This window comes from Schistocerca cancellata, chromosome 9 (genome assembly GCF_023864275.1).
Source record: "Schistocerca cancellata isolate TAMUIC-IGC-003103 chromosome 9, iqSchCanc2.1, whole genome shotgun sequence".
NCBI classification, from domain to species: Eukaryota; Metazoa; Arthropoda; class Insecta; order Orthoptera; family Acrididae; genus Schistocerca; species Schistocerca cancellata.
Window position 1 is genome coordinate 394,741,930 of NC_064634.1, and position 25,985 is coordinate 394,767,914.

The window sequence follows — 25,985 nt, forward strand, 5'->3', positions numbered from 1 at the left end:
CACTGATGGTCCAGATTGTCCCACTCCACAACGGCGATTCGGCCGATAGGGTCCAAGTCTGTAGAACATGCTGGCCACTCTAGTCGATCGATGTCGTTATCCTGAAGAAAGTCATTCACAAGATGTGCACGATGGGGGCGTGAATTGTCGTCCATGAAGACGAATGCCTCGCTAATATGCTGCCGATATAGTTCCATGACCACCAGCGGTGTACGTCGGCCCCACATAATGCTACCTCCGAAACAGCAGGGAACCTCCACCTTGCTGCACTCTCTGGACAGTGTGTCTAAGGCGTTCAGCCTGTCCGGGTTGCCTCCAAAAACGTCTCCGACGACTGTCTGGTTGAAGGCAAAAGCGACACTCATCGGTGGAGAGAGCGTGATGCCAGTCCTAAGCGGTCCATTCGACATGTTGTTGGGTCCATCTGTACCGCGCTGCATGGTGTCTTGGTTTCAAAGATGGACCTCGCCATGGACGTCGGAAGTAAAGTTGCGCATCATGCAGCCAATCGCACAGTCTGAGTCGTAACACGACGACCTGTGGCTGCGCGAAAAACATTCAACATTGTGGCGTTGCTGTCAGGTTCCTCCGAGCCTTAATCCGTAGGCAGCGGTCATCCACTGCGGTAGTAGCCCCTGGGTCGGCCTGAACGAGGCATGTCATCGACAGTTCCTGTCTCTCTGTATACCCTCCATGTCCGAACAACATCGCTCTGGTTCACTCCGAGGTGCCTGGACACCTCCCTTTTTGAGGGCCCTTCCTGGCACAAACTAACATTGCGGACGCGATGGAACCGCGGTATTGACTGTCCAGGCGAAGTAGAACTACAGAGAACACGAGCCGTGTACCTCCTTCCTGGTGGAATGACTGGAACTGATCGGCTGTCAGACCCCTCCGTCTAATATGCACTGCTCATGCATGGTTGTTTACATCTTTGGACGGGTTTAAAGACATCTCTGTGCAGTTCAAAATGGTTCAAATGGCTCTGAGCACCATGGGACTTCTTCTGAGGTCATCAGTCCCCTAGAACTTAGAACTACTTAAACCTAACTAACCTAAGGACATCACACACATCCATGCCTGAGGCAGGATTCGAACCTGCGACTGTAGCGGTCGCGTGGTTCCAGACTGTAGCGCCTAGAACCGCTCGGCCACTCCGGCCGGCTCTCTGAGCACTAAAAGGGACTGTGTCTGTCATACAGTATCGACAGTCAATGTCTATCTTCAGGAGTTCTGGGAACCGGGGTGATACAAGACTTTTTTGATGTGTGTGTAAATTCACAGTAAGCATTGTACATCTTATAAATTACAGTATGTTTTCATAATCGTGTAAAAAATTCCTTCTAATAATCTGTAATATTTGTTACATTTCTCTATGTGTAACATATCTTTATTTCTTAGACCTAAACTCTTTGACTATAACCACTGTATTTCTACGCAAACACGTTGCATGGCAGCGGTTATTATTCTAGATCATATAAAGGTGCAGTCATGGATTTCAGCTGTTTCTACTGTGGATAAATTTCCCTTAAGTCGCATATGTTGTCCCGCGCCAAGTCCATTAAGCAAGAAGAGTGACACTGTCAGAAGAGAACAGATGTTCTGGGTGTCCTGCAGACGCAGTTCTCCCACTGGGTCATTATGATTCATGTGGGAGAAACATCTAAATTATACACAGGTTCGCAGTGAAATTCTGGCGTTATACGGACCAAATGCAACGTCGTGTGTAGGCGAAGTGAAATGCTGTCGACAATTGGACCAAAGCCGCACGGATGTGGGTGATACTGATCGGGAAGTACAGTTACTGCGCCAAGCGACGTCCATCTTTTCGGCTGGATATAGAGGTAAATACATTTTCGTAAGGTTCACTCAGCAGACCCCGAATGTTTCCGTGAGCAAAGAGCGGGTTTCTGTCGCCGAGGAAATGAACGATTGGTAGAGCATTCCGACCCTTGTTTACCGAGACTTGAAGACTGTAGTGTTATATATCCTTGTCGCTTTTAAGTGAAGTGCAGCACTGAATAAAAATTGCTCGGCTTTCCATAATAATGTGTAACTCACTTTCTGAAATGGAATCTACATCTACATCTACATCTACATTTATACTCCGCAAGCCACCCAACGGTGTGTGGCGGAGGGCACTTTACGTGCCACTGTCATTACCTCTCTTTTCTGTTCCAGTCGCGTATGGTTCGCGGGAAGAACGACTGTCTGAAAGCCTCCGTACGAGCTCGAAGCTCTCTAATTTTACATTCGTGATCTCCTCGGGAGGTATAAAGGGGGAAGCAATATATTCTATACCTCATCCAGAAACACACCCTCTCGAAACCTGGCGAGCAAGCTACACCGCGATGCAGAGCGCCTCTCTTGCAGAGTCTGCCACTTGAGTTTGCTAAACATCTCCGTAACGCTATCACGATTACCAAATAACCCTGTGACGAAAGGCGCCGCTCTTCTTTGGATCTTCTCTATCTCCTCCGTCAACCCGATCTGGTACGGATCCCACACTGATGAGCAATACTCAAGTATAGGTCGAACGAGTGTTTTGTAAGCCACCTCCTTTGTTGATGGACTACATTTTCTAAGGACTCTCCCAATGAATCTCAACCTGGTACCCGCCTTACCAACAATTAATTTTATATGATCATTCCACTTCAAATCGTTCCGCACGCATACTCCCAGATACTTTACAGAAGTAACTGCTACCAGTGTTTGTTCCGCTATCATATAATCATACAATAAAGGATCCTTCTTTCTATGTATTCGCAATACATTACATTTATCTAGGTTAAGGGTCAGTTGCCACTCCCTGCACCAAATGCCTATCCGCTGCAGATCTTCCTGCATTGCGCTACAATTTTCTAATGCTGCAACTTCTCTGTATACTACAGCATCATCCGCGAAAAGCCGCATGGAACTTCCGACACTATCTACTAGGTCATTTATATATATTGTGAAAAGTAATGTTCCCATAACACTCCCCTGTGGCACGCCAGAGGTTACCTTAACGTCTGTAGACGTCTCTCCATTGATAACAACATGCTGTGTTCTGTTTGCTAAAAGGTCTTCAATCCAGCCACACAGCTGGTCTGATATTCCGTAGGCTCTTACTTTGTTTATCAGGCGACAGTGCGGTACTGTATCGAATGCCTTCCGGAAGTCAAGGAAAATATCATCTACCTGGGAGCCTGTATCTAATATTTTCTGGGTCTCATGAACAAATAAAGCGAGTTGGGTCTCACACGATCGCTGTTTCCGGAAACCATGTTGATTCCTACAGAGTAGATTCTGAGTTTCCAAAAACGACATGATACGCGAGCAAAAAACATGTTCTAAAATTCTGCAACAGATCGACGTCAGAGATATAGGTCTATAGTTTTGCGCATCTGCTCGACGACCCTTCTTGAAGACTGGGACTACCTGTGCTCTTTTCCAATCATTTGGAACCTTCCGTTCCTCTAGAGACTTGCGGTACACGGCTGTTAGAAGGGGGGCAAGTTCTTTTGCGTACTATGTGTAGAATCGAATTGGTATCCCGTCAGGTCCAGTGGACTTTCCTCTGTTGAGTGATTCCAGTTGCTTTTCTATTCCTTGGACACTTATTTCGATGTCAGCCATTTTCTCGTTTGTGCGAGGATTTAGAGAAGGAACTGCCGTGCGGTCTTCCTCTGTGAAACAGCTTTGGAAAAAGGTGTTTAGTATTTCAGCTTTACGCGTGTCATCCTCTGTTTCAGTGCCATCATCATCCCGGAGTGTCTGGATATGCTGTTTCGAGCCACTTACTGATTTACCGTAAGACCAGAACTTCCTAGGATTTTCTGTCAAGTCGGTACATAGAATTTTACTTTCGAATTCACTGAACGCTTCACGCATAGCCCTCCTTACGCTAACTTTGACATCGTTTAGCTTCTGTTTGTCTGAGAGGTTTTGGCTGCGTTTAAAGTTGGAGTGAAGCTCTCTTTGCTTTCACAGTAGTTTCCTAACATTGTTGTTGAACCACTGTGGGTTTTTCCCGTCATTCACAGTTTTCCTCGGCACGTACCTGTCTAAAACGCATTTTACGATTGCCTTGAACTTTTTCCATAAACACTCAACATTGCCAGTGTCGGAACTGAAATTTTCGTTTTGATCTGTTAGGTAGTCCGAAATCTGCCTTATATTACTCTTGCTACACAGATAAACCTTCCTCCCTTTTTTTATATTCCTATTAACTTCCATATTTAGGGATGCTGCAACGGCCTTATGATCACTGATTCCCTGTTCTGCACTTACAGAGTCGAAAAGTTCTCTGTTTAATTGCTCGAGGTAATTTTCGAATAGTGCACTCAGTATAATGTCACTCGATACTCTGTCCCTACCACCCGTCCTAAACATCTGAGTGTCCCAGTCTATATCTGGTAAATTGAAATCTCCACCTAAGACTATAACATGCTGAGAAAATTTATGTGAAATGTATTCCAAATTTTCTCTCAGTTGTTCTGCCACTAATGCTGTTGAGTCGGGAGGTCGGTAAAAGGAGCCAACTATTAACCTAGCTCGGTTGTTGAGTGTAGCCTCCACCCATAATAATTCACAGGAACTGTCTACTTCTACTTCACTACAGGATAAACTACTACTAACAGCGACGAACACTCCACCACCGGTTGCATGCAATCTACCCTTTCTAAACACCGTCTGTGCCTTTGTAAAAATTTCGGCAGAATTTATCTCTGGCTTCAGCTAGCTTTCTGTACCTATAACGATTTCAGCTTAGGTGCTTTCTATCAGCGCTTGAAGTTCCGGTACTTTACCAATGCAGCTCCGACAGTTTACAATTACAATACCGATTGCTGCTTTGTCCCCGCATGTCCTGACTTTGCCCCGCACCCTTTGAGGCTGTTGCCCTTTCTGTACTTGTCTGAGGCCATCTAACCTAAAAAACCGCCCAGTCCACGCCACACAACCCCTGCTACCCGTGTAGCCGCTTGCTGCGTGTAGTGGACTCCTGACCTACCCAGCGAAACCCGAAACCCCACCACCCTATGGCGCAAGTCGAGGAATCTGCCGCCCACACGGTCGCAGAACCGTCTCAGCCTCTGATTCAGACCCTCCACTCGGCTCTGTACCAAAGGTCCGCAGTCAGTCCTGTCGACGATACTGCAGATGTTGAGCTCTGCTTTCATCCCGCTAGCGAGACTGGCAGTCTTCAGCAAATCAGATAGCTGCCGGAAGCCAGAGAGGATTTCCTCCGATCCATAGCGACACACATCATTGGTGCCAACATGAGCGACCACCTGCAGATGGGTGCACCCTGTACCCTTCATGGCATCCGGAAGGACCCTTTCCACATCTGGAATGACTCCCCCCGGTATGCACACGGAGTGCACATTGGTTTTCTTCCCCTCTCTTGCTGCCATATGCCTAAGAGGCCCCATTACGTGCCTGACGTTGGAGCTCCCAATTACCAGTAAGCCCACCCTCTGCGACCGCCCGGATCTTGCAGACTGAGGGGCAACCTCTGGAACAGCGCAAGCAGCCACGTCCAGCCGAAGATCAGTATCAGCCTGAGACAGAGCCTGAAACCGGTTCGTCAGACAAACTGGAGAGGCTTTCCGTTCAGCCCTGCGGAATGTCTTTCACCCCTGCCACACCTCGAGACGACCTCCCACTCTACCACAGGTGAGGGATCAGCCTCAATGTGGGCAGTATCCCGGGCAGCCACAGTCGTAGTCCGATCGGGGGATGCGTGGGACGAGCTGGCCGTCCCCGACAAACCCCCATCCGGACCCCCACAGTGATGCCCATTGGCAACAGCCTCAAGCTGTGTGACCGAAGCCAACACTGCCTGAAGCTGGAAGCGAAGGGATGCCAACTCAGCCTGCATCCGAACACAGCAGTTGCAGTCCCTATCCATGCTAAAAACTGTTGTGCAAAGAACGTCTGAACTAATCTACAGAGAGCACAAACAATTCGACACAAAATTTAAACGGTTATTAAAATACAAGATTGCCTAATAGATGCAATAATGCTGCTACTTGCGCACTGCTGACACACTGCTAAGCGGCGGAAGGAGACTACGCGATTTTACACTATTCAGGTACTAAAACGCGATGCTACACTCTCAAATACTATAATACGCCCGAAATTTATAAATTAAACAATGCAAGTACCAAAAACACGCAAAGGAATTAAGAATTAAACTATGTAACAAATAAGTGAGCTAAGACGAAATGGCTGCAGGAAAAAATGTGAAGACATCGAAAAAGATATGATTGTCGGAAGGACAGACTCAGCACACAGGAAAGTCAAAACAACCTTTGGTGACATTAAAAGCAACGGTCGTAACATTAAGAGTGCAACGGGAATTCCACTGTTAAATGCAGAGGAGAGAGCAGATAGGTGGAAAGAATACATTGAAAGCCTCTATGAGGGTCAAGATTTGTCTGATGTGATAGAAGAAGAAACAGGAGTCGATTTAGAAGAGATAGGGGATCCAGTATTAGAATCGGAATTTAAAAGAGCTTTGGAGGACTTACGGTCAAATAAGGCAGAAGGGATAGATAACATTCCATCAGAATTTCTAAAATCATTGGGGGCAGTGCCAACAAAACGACTATTCACGTTGGTATGTAGAATATATGAGTCTGGCGATATACCATCTGACTTTCGGAAAAGCATCATCCACACAATTCCGAAGACGGCAAGAGCTGACAAGTGCGAGAATTATCAAAATGGTTCAAATGGCTCTGAGCACTAAGGGACTCAACTGCTGTGGTCATCAGTCCCCTAGAACTTAGAACTACTTAAACCTAACTAACCTAAGGACATCACACACACACCCATGCCCGAGGCAGGATTCGAACCTGTGACCGTAGCAGCAGCGCGGCTCCGGACTGGAGCGCCTAGAACCGCACGGCCACCGCGGCCGTCCGCGAGAATTATCGCACAATCAGCTTAACAGCTCATTCATCGAAGCTGCTTACAAGAATAACATACAGAAGAATGGAAAAGAAAATTGAGAACGCGCTAGGTGACGATCAGTTTGGCTTTAGGAAAAGTAAAGGGACGAGAGAGGCAATTCTGACGTTACGGCTAATAATGGAAGCAAGGCTAAAGAAAAATCAAGACACTTTCGTAGGATTTGTCGACCTGGAAAAAGCGTTCGACAATATAAAATGGTGCAAGCTGTTCGAGATTCTGAAAAAAAGTAGGGGTAAGCTATAGGGAGAGACGGGTCATATACAATATGTACAACAACCAAGAGGGACTAATAAGAGTGGACGATCAAGAACGAAGTGCTCGTATTAAGAAGGGTGTAAGACAAGGCTGTAGCCTTTCGCCCCTACTCTTCAATCTGTACATCGAGGAAGCAATGATGGAAATAAAAGAAAGGTTCAGGAGTGGAATTAAAATACAAGGTGAAAGGATATCAATGATACGATTCGCTGATGACATTGCTATCCTGAGTGAAAGTGAAGAAGAATTAAATGATCTGCTGAACGGATTGAACAGTCTAATGAGTACACAGTATGGTTTGAGAGTAAATCGGAGAAAGACGAAGGTAATGAGAAGTAGTAGAAATGAGAACAGCGAGAAACTTAACATCAGGATTGATGGTCACGAAGTCAATGAAGTTAAGGAATTCTGCTACCTAGGCAGTAAAATAACCAATGACGGACGGTGCAAGGAGGACATCAAAAGCAAGCTCGCTATGGCAAAAAAGGCATTTATGGCTAAGAGAAGTCTACTAATATCAAATACCGGCCTTAATTTGAGGAAGAAATTTCTGAGGATGTACGTCTGGAGTACAGCATTGTATGGTAGTGAAACATGGACTGTGGGAAAACCGGAACAGAAGAGAATCGAAGCATTTGAGATGTGGTGCTATAGACGAGTGTTGAAAATTAGGTGGACTGATAAGGTAAGGAATGAGGAGGTTCTACGCAGAATCGGAGAGGAAAGGAATATGTGGAAACCACTGATAAGGAGAAGGGACCGGATGATAGGACATCTGCTATGACATGAGGGAATGACTTCCATGGTACTAGAGGGAGCTGTAGAGGGCAAAAACTGTAGAGGAAGACAAAGATTGGAATACGTCAAGCAAATAATTGAGGACGTAGGTTGCAAGTGCTACTCTGAGATGAAGAGGTTAGCACAGGAAAGGAATTCGTGGCGGGCCGCATCAAACCAGTCAGTAGACTGATAACTTGCTGCTGCAGCTGCTTATCCAACGGCGGCAGGGAGCACACATCGCATTGCTTTCCCAAATTTGAAGCATCAGGAGACGCGATAGTCTTTACAACCTTTCGCCGGGTCCAGGTAAGTGGAGAATAATGCGCTGAGAGAAGCGTCGGTATGCAGTCACCTTATAGAATAGGTTCTACTACCGGTGGCTGATGGAGACGCCGAGTTATGACGTCGAAATATCGTGTTGGAAGGATGTGGACCACCTACGCTGCGAAATGATAACGAATAGCCGGGAAAGTCTAAGAAATTATATTGCAGGACTCTTCCAGAAACTTAGTGATGCAGCACCAGTGTCACTGCTACGACGCAGTTTGGTCCAAAAGTTACAAAAATTGTCGAAACAGCTAATTACTTATAATTTCTTAGACTTTGTCGGCGATTCGTTGTCACCTTATAGAATAGGTTCTACTACCGGTGGCCCGCGTCTCCCCAACACCATGCCTCGAGTCATAGCCCGGGGTCTTTATCGGGTTCTTCCTGAGACTGGTCGCTTTGCCGACCGAGTTCCAAATTTGTGCCTGAGCGGTGCTCGGTATACACTATGTCGTCACCACCCTCTGTGGCTGATGGAGACGCCGAGTTATGACGTCGAAATATCGTGTTGGAAGGATGTGGACCACCTACGCTGCGAAATGATAACGAATAGCCGGGAAAGTCTAAGAAATTATATTGCAGGACTCTACAGTGGGGAAATGTGCATTGAGATGAAGCTATTGGACAAGCTACGACAGCACGAAGAGATGCAGAGAAGGAGACGTCGTGCCCGTATTTGCCAAAATTAAACATCAAGTAGTGTGCCAGTACTGTTCAGGTAAGGGAAACGATCCGTGACATACGAGTGGATGTCACCTGCAGCGAGCTACTACTCCTACATCTTATCTTGGCAAACAACTTAGCACCTGAGGACTGTGGCGCGGCAGGCGGTATGTCAAGGTTACTGACCGCGTGCACCATGCACAACGCTACAGCTTGACAACTGACAAAATTTGAGCGCGCGAACAAGAGTGCAGCAAACACATGATACCCGGAAGGTGGTAAATCCGAGTGGTCGCACATTAGACGATGTCACCTTAAAGATACTTGAAGAGACTGCAACTTTGTAATCACTCCCAGAGATCTGCCGGTTTCCGTCTTCATCATCTCTGTGGAGCAAGTGACGAGCTGTCTGCCATCAAGTATTGCAGAAGAGATTCGGGGAGAGACGTGCTGGCCACTCATCAGAGCCAGGCCGTCCAAAACGAACGTCTCAAGACACGAGAAGAGTTTGCGGGAAAACGAAAACTTAGTAGTGTTATCGTCCGACAAGGGAAATTCTAATGTCATACTGTAGAAGACCGACCGTGTCCATAACATCCGTCAACTTTTAGAGGACCCTGCTTACAATCCATTGGAGAATGATCCCACCGGAGGAGTGGGCAAGAAAATCAAGGCTCTTTTTAAGGAAGCCTAGCCTGAGAAATCTGTCAAGGAAATGAAAGCTAGGGCACCAATACTACCCAGAGTATATGGTATACCCAAGGTCCATAAAGAGGATCTACCACTATGTCCGATCGTGAGAAATATCTGTGCTGCCACCTACCCTAACCTTAAGAAGTTGTTAGCACCATAAGTGGGAAAGTGCGTCCACCACATCCGCAACTCCTCGGACTTCTTGGCACGTCTCAAAAATCTATGAATGTCGAAGACAGACAGCTTTGACTTTATGTCTCTTGTCACCAACATACCACTTCAGCACACACTCGATTTGATCAATGAGAGATTTGACGGAGCTCTGTTGGATCTTTTCAGGCATATTTTAACAACGACCTACTTACTACGTGATGGCCAATTCTATGAGCAGACTGAAGGAGTGGTGATACATATTCTCTTATTTCCGGTAGTGGCAGATCTGTTTATGGAGAAGCCGACGTGTTTGTTCGGATAGGTTGATGACACGTTCATGATCTCACCACACGATGGGAAAGATAGGACTCAAAACAGGTCGTAGCTTGTCCAATAGCTTCATCTCCATGTCATCATAGAACTAGACTACGATGGTCGGCACCCGTTTCTGGATGCCCTGGTGAAGAGGAAGGCAGATGGCACGTTCAGCTACAGCGTGTGTAGGAAACCAACACACTCTGATCTCTATCTACAGGCCGACAGCTGCCCCAGCACAGTAGAACGGGGTGCTCAGAACACTTGTATACCGAGGGAAGACACTCTCTGACTGAAACAGCTCGACAACGGAGTTAAAACATCTACAATGAGTGTTCTTGGGACATCCGTACAATGCATGGCACCAGACGACCTGATACAACGAAAGAGGAATTCGAAGAAGAGACCAGGAAAATAGCCTTTCTACCATATGTAGGGCCTATCTCCGTTAAAATCAGAAAAAAATGTTGGAGAAACACAAAATGAAAAGTGTGTTGTACTCGCCCAGCAAGACCAGAGAGCTCCTTGATGCGGTCAAGGATGATCGGTTAAGAAAGCTTGTTATTTACCACATACTCTGGTTTGTCTTAATTCGGTTCAAACCGGTAGCACATAAGAGGTAAGAAACACCGAAGATATATCAAGCTACGACTGGCCACTAAATCAGCAATAGCAGACCATTGCCTGGAACTAGCACACACCATGAATTATAACAACACCCCAGATCCTGGGAAAGTGTCATCAATGAATCTAATGAAATCAAGATGCTTGAGAACCTGATCAACCGGGAAGGAGAATACTAGTTCAGTATGACGTGGATTCCGGCTTTGGAATTACTACAGGATCACCGGAAAAAATTATCTTCTCAGACGACTGGAGGCGTAATTAACAGGATCAGAACTCATACGAAGCACCAGGCGGCAACAACAACCACTTGAAACATCAGGCACAGCACAATCTGGAAGCAGACATAATACTGAACACCAGATGGCTGCTCGGACATAGAATGCAGCTCCAACAGCAGCCTGATGCCGCAGGAAGCGCAACTCGCAGGCGCATACTGAATTAGTTAGGAAAGCCAGGAGTATGAAGTGGTCACGGGACAAAGCCAGAACGGTCGCGGACAGCATAAAGAACGTCTACAGCGCTACGATAGTGCTAGGAACGCGGTTGGGGAGCCATGGAAACGCCATGGGATGGCCGCCACCACGGAAAACAGCTACAATGTGCGTGGACGGAAGAGGGAATATACTTATATGGATATGGTGTCTGTTCTTTCGGACATGCCCGAAAGAACAGACACCATTGATGACCTGCAGCCGTCTAGAACGAAATTAGAATTATATTAATACCATCAGCTGCGCACGGGCGTTGATATAGATCAACGGGAACAGGTGAAAATGTGTGCCCCGACCGGGACTCGAACCCGGAATCTCCTGCTTACATGGCAGACGAAAGAGCAGACACCATATCCATATAAGTATATACTTCTGGCGATACCGGCCATGACCTTCTTCTTCTGTGCGGATGCCCACATATTCCCCGAACTCTTACGGGACTTGGAAGAATGTCTTGCACGAGTAATGAGTGTGTTGGGGTGGGACACAACGAATGTAGTGTGTGGACATACAAGGTGAGAATGTGAGTCTCGCGAGAGGCGTGCACGAGATAGTCCCTGCAGTCGCACTGTCAGCTGTGACCTCGATGGTTCAGATGGATAGAGCGTCTGCCATGTAAGCAGGAGATCCCGGGTTCGAGTCCCGGTCGGGGCACACATTTTCACCTGTTTCCGTTGATCTATATCAGTGCCCGTGCGCAGCTGACGGTATTAATATAATTCTAATTTCGGAAGAGGGAATATGTGGCGAGAGGTGCAACTGTAAGAAGTAGCTACAGCGGGCCCGGAGTACATAGTGGGCACCAGGCATCGCCCAGGCATAAATATGGGGCCTAGTCAGCAAAATGACCAGTTTTAGGAAACATTTGAAAAAGACATTGAGTTACGACGCCGAAATATTGTCTTGGGAAGACACGGACCACTGGCAGTACACCCGATTCTACCAATGACGAGCTAATTGCTTACTATTCTGTGTAGTACCATTTGTCCGAAACTGTTTTTCGATACTTAGTACAGATTACAAAACATCATATGCGACTAAGTGCTGTGGTTTACCCCGAAATATCGCCAATATAACGTGCTACAATGCTGCTCACAATTTCAGGCATATGTTTTGCTTGGTCAAGCTATAATGTCCCATCACATTAGTGTGACCACCTGTCAAAAGCCTGGATAATCACCTTGCAGGAAGAGAGTCAATGACGTTCTAGAAGGCACTGTCAGGGATGTAGAGCCATGCCGATTCCAGCGCGGTGGCCAGCTGCACTAGGTCTCTTGGTTGAGGACCCATGGCACAAGTAACACTGTCAAGGTGGTCTCACAGATTCTCGACTGGGAGAGTTTAGTGGCCAGGGAAGTACATAAACTCATCCTAATGCTCTTTGAGTCATCCGCAAACACTGTGGGCTGTGTGACATTTTGCATTGTTCCGTTTGTAGATGCCACAGTGCTGAGGAAAAAAATTGCATGAAGGGTGTTACGTCTGCCACAGACGATCCCTGCCAGGCAGATTACACTCAAGACACCCGTGAGTACCATATAACATACACAAGCATTTGCAGGCGCAACCAAGAGGAAAACAAAACCAATGCGAACCTTTTTCTGCAGAGGTCGCTCACAGATACAGGGAAAGTTGGAGTACTCAGCTTTTTTTTTTCTTTATTGTGATTTCATTCCCCTGCCCCATATGGGCAGGGGAGGGCTGTCAACAGCACAATCTGCCGCTCTTCAGCCGAGTGACACGACAACTAAAACAAGAATAAAATAATACATACATAAGGAGATAAAAAAGGGGAACATAAAACAGAGTAAGGGGAGAAAATGGAGGTAAAAATACACTGACATGTAGACGTTCATTGGGGACAGTTAAAAAAGTCACCAGAAAGTTAAAAAACACAATTGGCGATTCTTAAAACACAGAGAAGACACTGGATGCGCAGGCACAGGTTAAAAGTTGGCCACAGTATTAAAAACACTCCGAAACAACACACTTAAAACCCACTTGGAGCACACACGACGAAGAGTAAAACTACCAGGTGGGACCTGCCGAGGGAAAGGTCAGAGAGGATGGAAAAGGAGGGGAGAGCATGGGGCAGCTGGGGAAGCGGCGGGATGAAGAGAGGAGGGGAACCGTGGGTTCACGAAGAGGCAGGAGACACATGGGGCGGGAGAGGAAAAGGGAAGACAGGGCAGGAGGGAGCGCAGAGACACTGAAAGAAGGCACAAGAGATGGAGGGGGAGTAGGAGGGGAAATCCGCTCAGAAGGAGGGAGGGGGAGGAGAGGGAGCCCTAAGGAGGAGGCAGGAAGAGGGGGTTAGAGTTGGTAGGAAGGGTAGATGTCAGGGCGAAGCTCATCATCCGGGAGGGGTAGATGGTGGAAGTTGTGTTGGGAAAGGAGAAGGAGGGTGTGGAGATGGAGAGAGGGAGGGACACAACGGTAAAGACGCGGCAACTGGTTGGGAGTGGAGAGGATGGGAGACACCAGGGGCTGAGGGGGATCAAGGCGGCGGACAATATATAGTGTGCGGATGTGTTCAAGGAAAAGGAGAAGGTGGGGGAAGGGGATGAGGTCATAGAGGATGCGCGTGGGGGATGAAAGGCAGATGCGGAAGGCGAGGCGGAGTGCATGGCGTTCGAGGATTTGGAGGGCTTTATAGAACCGGGGAGGGGCGGAAATCCAAGCGATGCTGGCATAACAAAGGATGGGGCGGATCATGGATTTGTAGGTGTGGAGGATGGTGGAAGGATGAAAACCCCACATCCGGCCGAACAGGAGTTTCAGGAGGCGGAGGCGGTTGTGAGCTTTGTTTTGGATGGTAAGGAGATGGGGAGTCCAGGTGAGGTGGCGGTCGAGTGTGAGGCCAAGGTATTTGAGGGTAGGAGTGAGGTGGATAGGACGGCCATAAATGGTGAGGTAGAAATCATGGAGGCGGAAGGAGCGGGTGGGCGGCCTATGATGATCGCCTGGGTCTTGGAGGGATTAACACGGAGGAACCACTGGTTGCACCAAGCGGTGAATTGGTCAAGGTGGGTTTGGAGGGTACGTTGGGACCGTTGAAGGGTAGGATAAAGGGCTAGGAAGGCGGTGTCATCAGCGAACTGGAGAAGATGAACAGGAGGGGGAGGATTGGGCATGTCAGCAGTGTACAGGAGATAGAGGAGAGAGGAAAGGACAACCTTGGGGCACGCCGGCAGAGGGGTAGAAAGTACGGGAGGTGGAATTGTGGATAGTCACATAGGAGGGACGATGGGAGAGGAAGGAGGCAACGAGACGGACGAAGTTGATGGGGAGAGCATAGGTCTGGAGTTTGAAAAGGAGCCCGGGATGCCAGACACGGTCATAGGCGTTCTGGAGATCAAGGGAAACAAAGATAGCAGAGCGACGGGAGTTAAGTTGGAGGGAAAGAAGATGGGTAAGGGTAAGGAGCTGGTCGTCAGCAGAGAAGGAAGGCCGGAAGCCACATTGGGTAAGAGGAAGGAGGGAGTACTCCGCCGGCCTCCGCCAGCTTCATAAGGCCAGCGCAGCAGCAGTACAGCCGAGCTAGGACCAGCTCCGACGGACCTCACCGACTCTCTTGCTGAATGGTCGTCTACCAGTTATTTGTTTTTGTGTGTATATATTGATTGTTCGAGAAGTGTAGTTTAGTTTCAATAAACGACATTATACAGAGTGTTCTAAAGTACTGGGTATTCACTAAAGGGGTGGATATGACCTCCAACGATAGATGAATACTGTATTCATCCATTGAGTCTTTCAAAGACGAAATCACCCAAGGAATGCAACGAAAACTTTCCCCGGACTATAACGCTCCGACGACTTTTGCAATGTGTCTGCTTTCACACGTTTCACGCTCTACACGCCAACGACCATATGTGCGATGGAGCATAAAACGTGGTTCATCTCAAGAGACCACTTGTCGCCACTCAGTGGACGGCGAGTTGTGGTACTGCTATGCAAATTGCAGCCTTCTTCGCCAATGAACAGCAGTCAGCATGGCTGCATGAATCAGGCGCCAGCTGCAGAGGCCCATACGCAGAAACGTTTGCTGAACGGCTATTGAAAAGACACCGTTCGTAGCTCCTTGACAACTGGGTGATCAGTTGCTCAACGGTTACACGTCTATTCGCCCGTACACATTTGTGCAACCATATTCATCACTTCATCCATGGCCCATGGTGCACCAAAATTTCCTCGGCGATGGTTCAGTATAGCACCATTTTGGCATGGTAGCATGCGAATAGGTTAGAAATTAGCCGTTTTGGAAAGGTTTCCACTCTTGACCCGAAAGCCTATGTTCATGCCCTGTTGAATGTTTTGGAAGCCAATGAAATGTAAACCGCGCTATCTTCTGCTGCCTCCACAGGTTTGGAATATACAACAGGAAGTACTGCCTTTCTGTCGGTACTAACTTCGAAGAATTACGGCCCCTAATAAGTCTTTCTGACTAATACTTTCTTTTCTAAAGTATTTCGTCTTGATTTACTCTGTCACCCTTCAATGTTTGTAAAAGGTGATTTTATCCACATTCTGTGTACTTAACAGAACGCTGATTATGTTTTTACAGTGTTTAAGATGTGTCACCAACCGGTCTGCCGAGCGCTGTTGGCAACTGGGGTGCACTCAGCCCTTTTGAGGCAAACTGAGAAAGTTACTTGATTGAAAAGTAGCGGCTCCGCTCTCGGAAACTGACATACGGCCGGGAGAGCGGTGTGCTGACCACATGCCCCTCCATATCCGCATCCGGTGACACCTGTGGGCTAAGGATGACACGGCGGACGGTCGGTACCGCTGGGTCTGTCAGAACCTGAAGAAAGAGTTAAGATTATAGACCGACAGGGTAAAAACCAGCAAGGAACTCCTGTACAAAATGAAAGGAGCGCGCACAAAGGAAACATTTCAACTTGCATTAAAAATATAACATCTGTCGTTTACATTTTTCTTCTCACTAAGAAATCTATTGGAATAAGAACCTTCAAAATAGTGCACAATATTCTGTAGACGCATAAATAAAGTGTTGTCTGACAGTACATTGTTTGCCCGCATCTCGTGGTCGTGCGGTAGCGTTCTCGCTTCCCACGCCTGGGTTCCCGGGTTCGATTCCCGGCGGGGTCAGGGATTTTCTCTGCCTCGTGATGGCTGGGTGTTGTGTGCTGTCCTTAGGTTAGTTAGGTTTAAGTAGTTCTAAGTTCTAGGGGACTTATGACCACAGCAGTTGAGTCCCATAGTGCTCAGAGCCATTTGAACCTTTTTTGAACAGTACATTGTTTCTCCATTAAGTGTTCATGAATCGGTGCTGCAGTTAATTTGAAATGAGTGTAAACTTACTTCATTATATTACCGCTTAAAAATCAAATGCTGACTATTTCAAACGATATTTCAACGTGTAAAACACGAGTTGAGTTCAGACAGACGCAGATGTTATTTCCGTCACCAGATCGGGAGTCGTTCACCGTATCGTGCTATCCGGCTGTTCTCTACCTTGTTGCTGTCGATAGCGAGGCAGAGCGAAACCAAAGTCGGTGGCGCGCTGCAGAGAAGGTGAAAGTCATTATTGTCGTTCGAAACGAATTGCTCCTCTCTCACGCTCTTCAGAGTTCGGCATTAAAAAGTCATAATACGCTCATCGAAAACCCGGATGCCGAGTGAAAGTACGGGATCGTTTCTTCAGCAGGGTGGATGCTGCAGAGGCACACCTACAAAACGAAACGTTGTCGACAAAGCGCTTCAAACACAAGATTGTAATGGAAACTTTGTAATTCACCAAAAAAGAGGAAAACATCCATTTCTGTTAACTGCTCTATTAAACTTCACTATACCAGCAGCAGCGGGATTATCAGGAAAATGATAGCAACAAAATTTTGCAGGAAATAAGCTAGGATAGCTTGAAATAATTCCATAAAATTCCTGCAATTACGACGGCCAAACATGATTTTATACAGCCACAAATCCAACGATTTACTGTAGGGCCATATTGTTCAACTCATATTTCAAGACTCAATAGCTCAGAGAAAACTTTGATGAACCATAAAAAAGCTTCAAACTTTAACGTAAAATTCTTTTACTTGAACTTGGGCGTGAAATGATTAGCATCAATTTCATCAAATAAAGTCAAGTAAATATCATGGGCCCCGTCCCATCAGCTGAGAAAATGCTGAAAGAAGAAATTAACCTGCTGATCACAGTCATTCCACAGAACAGTCCGCCTGTTGAAGAACATGCAACCTGCTACCCCCATTCGAACAAAAATTTCCTTTGATGTATCAGTGCAGTATCGATTCCTTCGTTGCTTCTAGTCTTTGGTGATATTAATTTCACTGATATTCTCTCTTTCACTGTTACAATCTCTTCAACGTGTACTACTATTCATAATTTTGGCATTTGCGTTGTTTATCTTGGCAACGGCCTTGCCGCAGTGGATACACCGGTTCCCGTGAGATCACAGAAGTTAAGCCCTCTCGGGCGTGATCGGCACTTGGATGGGTGACCATCCAGGCCGCCATGCGCTGTTGCCATTTTTCGGGGTGCACTCAGCCTCGTGATGCCAATTGAGGAGTTGCTCGACCGAATAGTAGCGGCTTCTGTCAAGAATACCATCATAACAAACGGGAGAGCGGTGTGCTGACCCCACGCCCCTCCTATCCGCATCCTTCACTGAGGATGACGCGTCGGTCGGATGGTCCCGATAGGCCACTCGGGGCCTGAAGGCGGAGTGCTTGTTTTTGTTTATCTGTAATCATGCTTTTCTGATAAGTTGACACTTCATTTCGTTATACAGATCAGCTATATGTTTCATACTTTTGGCGAGAAGGGCTGAGACGTTCTGTGTATTACAGTTGGCATCAGTATTTTTAAAAATTTCCATTTACTACTTTTTCGACAGGAAAATTAGATAACAGTGATAATAAACTACAGCCTCCCCTCAGGCCATTTTTACCAGCTACCCTTCTTACTTCGTTTGACTTCAAATCCTACCACGGTAGCATAATGTCACCAAAAAATTCGTCGATAGTCTTAACTGTTTTGAAATACTGGTCTGTTTCTTGAGTATCCTCATAAATTAAATTGTGACATGATTCGTTTTTGCTACTCATACAGAGATTCCGTCATAGCTGCGGCAGAAACATTTGCTCACATTTCATCCCTTTCATTCTGTTTATTCAGTTAGTTAATGTTGATTTCCTACAACTGACTGATGTTGACCTGATAAAAGGACGTAAATGATTCACTGTTCTTTCCGTAAGAATGATTTCCAAAACAGTGTTTCAAAATTTTAAGATAGCGAAAGACTTGTCTTGACTGATTGGTTTTACTGGGTTTTCCGCCTCGCCTTCCCATTTTAGTTTTTGCTCTTTTTCTCTATCTTTCCTGAGGCACGATATTCTCGTTCTCATTGCCCCAGTCATCCTAGCCCAGTTACATCCCTCAATAGTTTATTAACTGTGCGGTGATTATTTTCCGCACACCCGTTGACCAGTCAGGCGTGGCAGTAGAAGATAGCAAAAGGAAAGCTGAGGTTTTAAATTGCACATTTAAGGAATCATTCACACAGGAAAATCGTACAAACATGCTATCGTCTGACCATCAAACAGACTCCCGTATGAGGACATAGCGATAAGCATCCCTGGCGTAGACCAACAGCTGAAGGAGTTGAAAGGAAAAGAGTCACCTGTTCCGGATGGAACTGCAATTCGGTATTACAAAGAGTACTTTTTCTGACCGCAGTGATGTCGGAGATTTGATGTTTTACCAGAGTCCCGATATTCATGGTACACTCGTGAAATGGTCGTACGGAAAAATCCCCACTTCATCGCTACCTCGGAAATGGTGTGTCCCATCGCTAGTGCGTCGACTACAACACCACGTTCAAACTTAAATCTTGATAACCTGCCAGCAGGAAGCGATCTAACGACTGCACCAAACACTTGTTGTCTTATATAGGCGTTGTCGACCGCAGCGCCATATTCTGCCTGTTTACATATCTCTGAATTTGAATACGCACGCCTATACCAGCTTCGTTGGCTCTTCAGTGTAAAAAGATAACCGGTCCCTCACAATTACGAATCAAAATCCTTAACATCAGATTGTTGCAGTATCCATGAACATATTCTCAATTCGAATATACGAGGGCTGTCCAGAAAGTAAGTCGCGAAATGGAAACGACTATGAAAATCCGATAAAGCTTTGCAAAGATGTGTTGGGCAGTGTCTCTAGTATGATTCTAGGTAGAATTCTGTCGCTCCTTCCATTCCTGAGCTCTTAGTGAGCGTGTAAAGATGTTATAGAAAATAGTGTCTCCCGCCAAGTACGAGGGGCTGGCGAGAATTTTCCCCTGAAGTTATGCAACCAACATTACATAACTGTCGTGCGGTTTCTTCTTCAAGACAATTCTCAGCCTCATTCTGCAGGGGCAATGAAGATGTTCCTGCATCGTTTCAATTGGAAATGTTTGGTTACCCAAAATACAGCCCGTAATTTTCTCCCACTGAGTTTCATCTCTGCTCAAACGAACCGCTGGCTATGAAGACAACATTTTGGCATAGACAACGAGCTTTAGGCCAGCGTAGAGAATTGGCGGAAAGCACTGGCGGCTGCCTTCTATGATGAGGGTATTGGAAAGTTGGTACAACGCTACGACGAACGTCTGAGTCAGAACGGCGACTACGTAGAGAAGTAGCTGAAAGGTGTAGCTAACTGTTACAAATGAAACATTTCTGATTTTCACTGCGATTTTCATTTCGCGATCAATCGTAACTTACTTTCTGGACAGCCCTCGTAATAAATTTCCTTGAGACAAAAATGCTTCTGTCCACGAAGAAGCAGGGTTTTAGAAAGCATCGCTCATGAGAAACTCAGCTTTGGCTTTTCTCACATGATGTCTGCTAACCATGGAGGAAGGGCCACAGGCAGGTTTCATGTTCCTAGATTTCCGAAAAAACATTTGACACGGTGCCTCACTGCAGTCTGTTGACGAAGGCACGAGTATACGGTATAAGTGCACAGATACGTTAGTGGCTCGAAGAATTCTTAAGAAATAGAACCCAGTGGGTTGTCCTGGACGGCGAGTGTTGTTCAAGACAAGGGAATCGTTAGGAGTGCCCCAGGGAAGTGCGATAAGAGCGCTGCTATTTTATACGTATGAAAATACTGAATGCATTTTTTTTCCAAAAATTCGCGCCTAATGTAACGTGTGCCTTACATATCGTATTCAACTGCTCAGCAATAATGACTGCTGCTTGGCAATGTGTTGCACATTGAGCGAGGTGGCGCAGCGGTTGGCACACTGGAGTCGCATTTGGGAGGACGACTGTTCAAATCCACGTCCGGCCACCTTTATTTAGGTTTTACCTTGATTTCCCTAAATCGCTTAATATAAATGCCGGGATGGTTCTTTCGAAAGGGCACGGCCACTTTCTTTCCTATCCTGTCCTAATCCCAACTTTTGCTCTGTCTCTAATGACCTAGTTGTTGACGGGACGTTAAACACAAATCTCGTCCTCCTCCTCCTGTACTGCGCATGTGAAAAGCGTCGTAATCTAAGTAGTATGCTGAATTTGAAATAACGAAAATAAATCTAATTAAATACCAGAAGGAACTTATAGTGTATTTAGTTAAAACTATTTAACTGTAACTAAGTACTCAAGTACTTTATGAAAGATGAGTAACTTGTCTTAAAATAACTTGTCTTAAAATATCCACAAATGAAATACTCCTCAAGTCGATAGAAAGTAACTGTTTAATATTACCTACATTGTTCAGTGTAAATTAATCTGCTTAATAAGCACAATACCTGAAAATGCTGTCTGTGTACTGTTTGCTCACAAGAGTGCTAAGTGAGATGTGACCTGAAATAAAAGTAACTTATCTCATCCTAAGCATGATACTTTGTGTTGATGTACTAAGGTTCTCGAAAGCAAATTGAAATCAGTAAATGCAGCAACTGAATAAAAATAATCTACTCACTGAAAATTTGTTTGTTGCTTGTCTGAAACAATTTGTGGCTTCTCGTGGCGTAAGGTGAAATTCACACACGATAAAACAGTCAAAACTTTACTAAGAATGAAGAGGAGAGGTGTACTTCAAAGAAAATTGTTCTTGAGAAAATTAAACTCTGATCACTGTCAAAAAATACTATAGAACATAAGAAGACTCTAACAAATACATAATTCTCTTGTTACTCAAAAAAAGTACAGACATTTAAACTAACTACACTACATGTGACATAATGGAAGCAAAGAGATCAAATTAACACTAGTCATGAATATTATTACTAACCTAAGAAACAAAGATTTCCTTCAGTGTATAGTGCATTGGTTACTTCGAAATATTCATCCAAAAATCGTCCGTAGCATCAATGACATTTTTTTAAAAACAAGTTTTCATCTTCGTAATAAAATATTTCAGATAACTGATCCCGAATTCACAAATATCAAATCTCTTTCTCAGAAACTCAACAGCTTGCTGCTACACCTCGAATAAGAGTGACGCAGCGTTGCACAACTCGTATGTGAAATTGTGCGAGAGCGTTCTACGAAAATGTGGAGTGGCAAATGGCTATGAAAATGTGCAACAAAATTTAGTGTTTGCATGATAATTGTTCTTATGTCACTATCACTCCGAGAATGTCTGCTTACACAGAACTAACGACTAAGATGTAAAACATAGGAACAGTAGTAATAAAAGGAGAAACAAAAAAAATGTATCATAGTTCATGTAAAGAAAAAAGGAAATGGAATTTAGTGCAGTTCAGAGTCAAAGTGTCAGCCAGTCTGTGTGATATTTTATTCTAGTGCCACATACTACTCTCAACGTACCGACCAGCTTTCTAACTTCTTTACTTTATACGTGTTTCATGAACTTGTATTTTCATTGAAGACTCATACATGTCTCATAATATGTTTCATCTCAGTTTACCTTTCAAAAGTACATAAAAATGCAGTTCGTGTCAATTTATCTACAAAAATCTGTCAGTTTACCTGCCAAAAACATTATATTCAAACTTCCCTCAGATATGTCATCATCACATCATCATAGCTAGATAATATAACCTTTATTCAACCTGCCTATACTCATTTATATTTCCATAGTGCAATCAACATCTTTCTTCAACCAAAGGAATTTCATTCGACCTGCCTACTCACACATTTCACTACTTTCTGTACTCATTTCTTTCTCATTTCTAGGTGCACCTGCTATATTCTCTATTTACTGTATTCTTCTATCCATATTTCATAATTCTCTTATTATTTATGACATTTACCTTATTTATAACGGCTAGCAGTGAATGATTATCCTAAATAAGCTCCCACAAAACTATAGGCCCCACAATATGCATATACTCGCAAAACCATTTCATCAGAAAAGCAATGCAGCCAAATTCATTGTCATACACACATAAACATGACAAATACTTCATCAGAAAGGCAATGAGTAAAGTGTCTTACCTTACGCATCTGCAGCAAAAAGTCATTATGGTAAACCAGTAAACAGGCAACGGCCTTGCCACAGTGGATACACCGGTTCCCGGCAGATCACCGAAGTTAAGTGCTGTCGGGCGTGGCCAGCACTTGGATGGGTGACCATTCGGGCCGCCATGCGCTGTTGCCATTTTTCAGGGTGCAGGGTGCAGCCTCGTGATGCCAATTCAGAAACTACTCGACCGAATAGTATCGGCTCTGGTCAAAAAAAAAACAAAAAAAAAAAAACATCATAACGACCGGGAGAGCGGTGTGCTGAACATACACCCCTCCTGCATCCTACGTCGAGGATGACACGGCGGTCGGATGGTCACTTGTGGCATGAAGACGGAGTGCTTAAACCAGTAAACAAAATGAAATACACATTCTTAAGCTAAGACAGATCATACACATAAAGTTCATCATAAAAACAATGCAGCAACTAAAGCAAAATATGTCATCACAAAAATGCGGGATACCAGTGTCATTACAAAATGCCAATTCTTGGCATTCCTCTCGTGGAACGTCAGCCAGCAACTTCGGGAATGACACCGCTGATACGACTGCGGAAGATCAAGAAATAGAACCACAAGAAAAGCGTGTAACCCGTGTAAAAAATTTGTTTGCCCCGATCATTCCAAGATTATCTGTATTTTTTGTTCATAAAATCATGATTAGATTTGTTTTTGCACGAATATGTGTTTTTTGAAAGTAAAACAAAGCCAATGATGCTATCTTCCTTAAAATTGTGACTTACTGTGAAAAGATTGTTGTTTTTTCAAATATGAGGTCATATGTATACTTTTTGTTGATAGTTTTTAATAAACATTACTATTGGCAACACACACAACACTCAATAAAAATATTTGAAAATTCAATGGCCTCTTTTTTTAGTTGAGAACATGGCATACATGTGTAATCCTTGCGACCACTTACGTTTCTTTTTAGTGCGCGACCACTGCAGGGTTAAGCACTAGTCATATTTACATCATGAAATTTTCACTCTGCAGCGGAGCGTGCGCTGATATCAAACTTCTTGGCGAATTAAAACTGTGTGCCGGACCGAGACTCGAACTCGAGACCTTTTGCGAGCAAGTGCTCTAGAAACTGAACTACCGAAGCACGACTCAGGAACCGTCCTCACAGTTTTACTTCCGCCAGTACCTCGTCTCCTAGCTTCCGAACTTCACAGAAGGGCTCCTGTGAACCTTGTAATACTAGCACTCCTGGAAGAAGGGAGTCATATTATGCAACAAAATTATGTACATTTCACAACATTACCCTACTCCATAGCAATAAAATTGATTAATAAGTGCTGAAAGTGTAAAAAAGTGAAAAAGTTATAGATTGGTAGCATATCATTCATTTAGAGAACCGGCTTTTGAAGCTGACTGGAAAGCGTTTCTACTGCCGCGAACGCACATTTTGTGTAGGGCCACGGAGATAAGATACGAGAAATTAGGGCTCATACAGAGGCACACTGACAGTCGTTTTTCCCTCGCTCTATTTCCGAATGGAACAGGAAAGGAAATGATTTAGCATTGGTACAGGGTACCTTCCGTCACGCACCGTACGGTGGCTTGCGGAGTATGTAAGTAGATTTAAATGCAGATGTAGATCATTCTGAAGAAAATATCCTTATGGACCCTGTCGGCCTGTCTCAGATGTGACATGTGACGCAGTTCACAACAATAGAACGGGCCCTGCGGCGGCTCACGCCATTGCATAGCAACAGCTCGAGGCGACGCGGCTGGCGAATAGCACGGATGCGTCCGTACGCAGTCGGCTGAATCTGAAGAAAACCGTTAAGTGCTGTGGGGACACTGAGCAACGATGGCAAACTGCAGGTAAGCCAGACCTCGGCACTCAAAACGCAGGTGGCAAATCGATTGTACCTTCCTGTGGCAACATTACGAAAGTCCTCACAGGTGCGTGTATTTAATGAATGCAGAGATCTTCGACATTGCAGTTATATTTACGGTGAGTGGACTTGGTAGATCAGTCATCCAGACTATTTATATTTACGGTAACTGGACTTTGTAGGTCAGTCATCCAGACTATTTATCAAGGCTTGTCTGAGGCAGTATGTATTTGAGAGGCGTGACATTAAAAAAATCTCGTAATTACAGGAAAATAGGAAGACTACGAGTTATTTATCCTCCGACGAAGTTTCCATGCCAAGTGATCTTTGTATTCGCTCGTGTAGACGCTATTCAGTAAGTCGAGCGGATCACCATGACGTCTTGAACCCACGTTTTCCATGTGAATATCAAGGGAAGTAAAGCATTTGTATAAGAATTTCTGACGATTATAGACGAATTTAAAAAATTAAGCTGTATTTTTGCCAAAAAACTAATTTGTATTTTAAATAATAAGTGCTTTACAAACGGAATGAAATGCTATTTTAATAGTTTTTTCTGCTTACGTATAATAAAAGAATTTGGTTCAACTTTCAGCTTTGTGTCAGAGTTATATATACTACTTTCAAACCCAGTATAGTGCGCGCGTATTTTTTTGCTCCTCACATCCCAAGTAGTCATTCGGTAGAGGCTTGTTTTCTTTTGTTTTAGGGCACTAAACAAAGAAAAGTGCGAGGTCATCCACATGGGTAGTAAAAGAAATCCGATATATTTTGGGTATACGATAAATCGCTCAAATCTAAGGGCTGTCAATTCGACTAAATACCTAGGAATTACAATTACGAGCAACTTAAATTGGAAAGACCACGTAGACAATATCGTGGGGAAGGCGAAAGAAAGACTGCGCTTTGTTGGCAGAACACTTAGAAGATGCGACAAACCCACTAAAGAGACAGCCTAAATTACACTTGTCCGTCCTCTGCTGGAATATTGCTAGACAGTACGGGATCCTTGCCAGGTAGGATTGACGGAGGACATCGAAAAAGTGCAAAGGAGGGTAGCTTGTTTCGCGTTATCGCGCAATAGTGGTGAGAGTGTCACTGATATAATACCCGAGTTGGGGTGGCAGTCACTGAAACGAAGGCGGTTTTCTTTGCGGCGAGATCTATTTACGAAATTTCAATCACCAACTTTCTCTTCCGAATGCGTAAATATTTTGTTAACACCCACCTACGTAGCGAGAAAGATCATAATAAAATAAGAGAAATCAGAGCTCGAACGGAAAGTTTTACGTGTTCATTTTTCCCATGCTTCATTCGAGAGTGGAATGGTAAAGTAGTAGTATGAAAATGGTTCGATGAACCTTCTCCCAGGCACTAAAGTGTGAATTGCAGAGTAACCATGTAGAG

The 25,985-nt window shown here is 44.9% G+C and overlaps 1 non-coding gene and 1 pseudogene across 1 annotated transcript; both read left to right on the plus strand.

Annotated features, from left to right (window-relative positions):
- The first annotated feature begins 11,844 nt into the window (after window positions 1-11,844).
- Trnat-ugu (transfer RNA threonine (anticodon UGU)) lies at window positions 11,845-11,918 on the plus strand. The gene has a single exon. It is a non-coding gene; the product is annotated as a tRNA-Thr (tRNA).
- Window positions 11,919-22,750: 10,832 nt separating this feature from the next.
- On the plus strand, window positions 22,751-22,868 carry LOC126102223 (5S ribosomal RNA; annotated as a pseudogene).
- The last annotated feature ends 3,117 nt before the right edge of the window (window positions 22,869-25,985 follow it).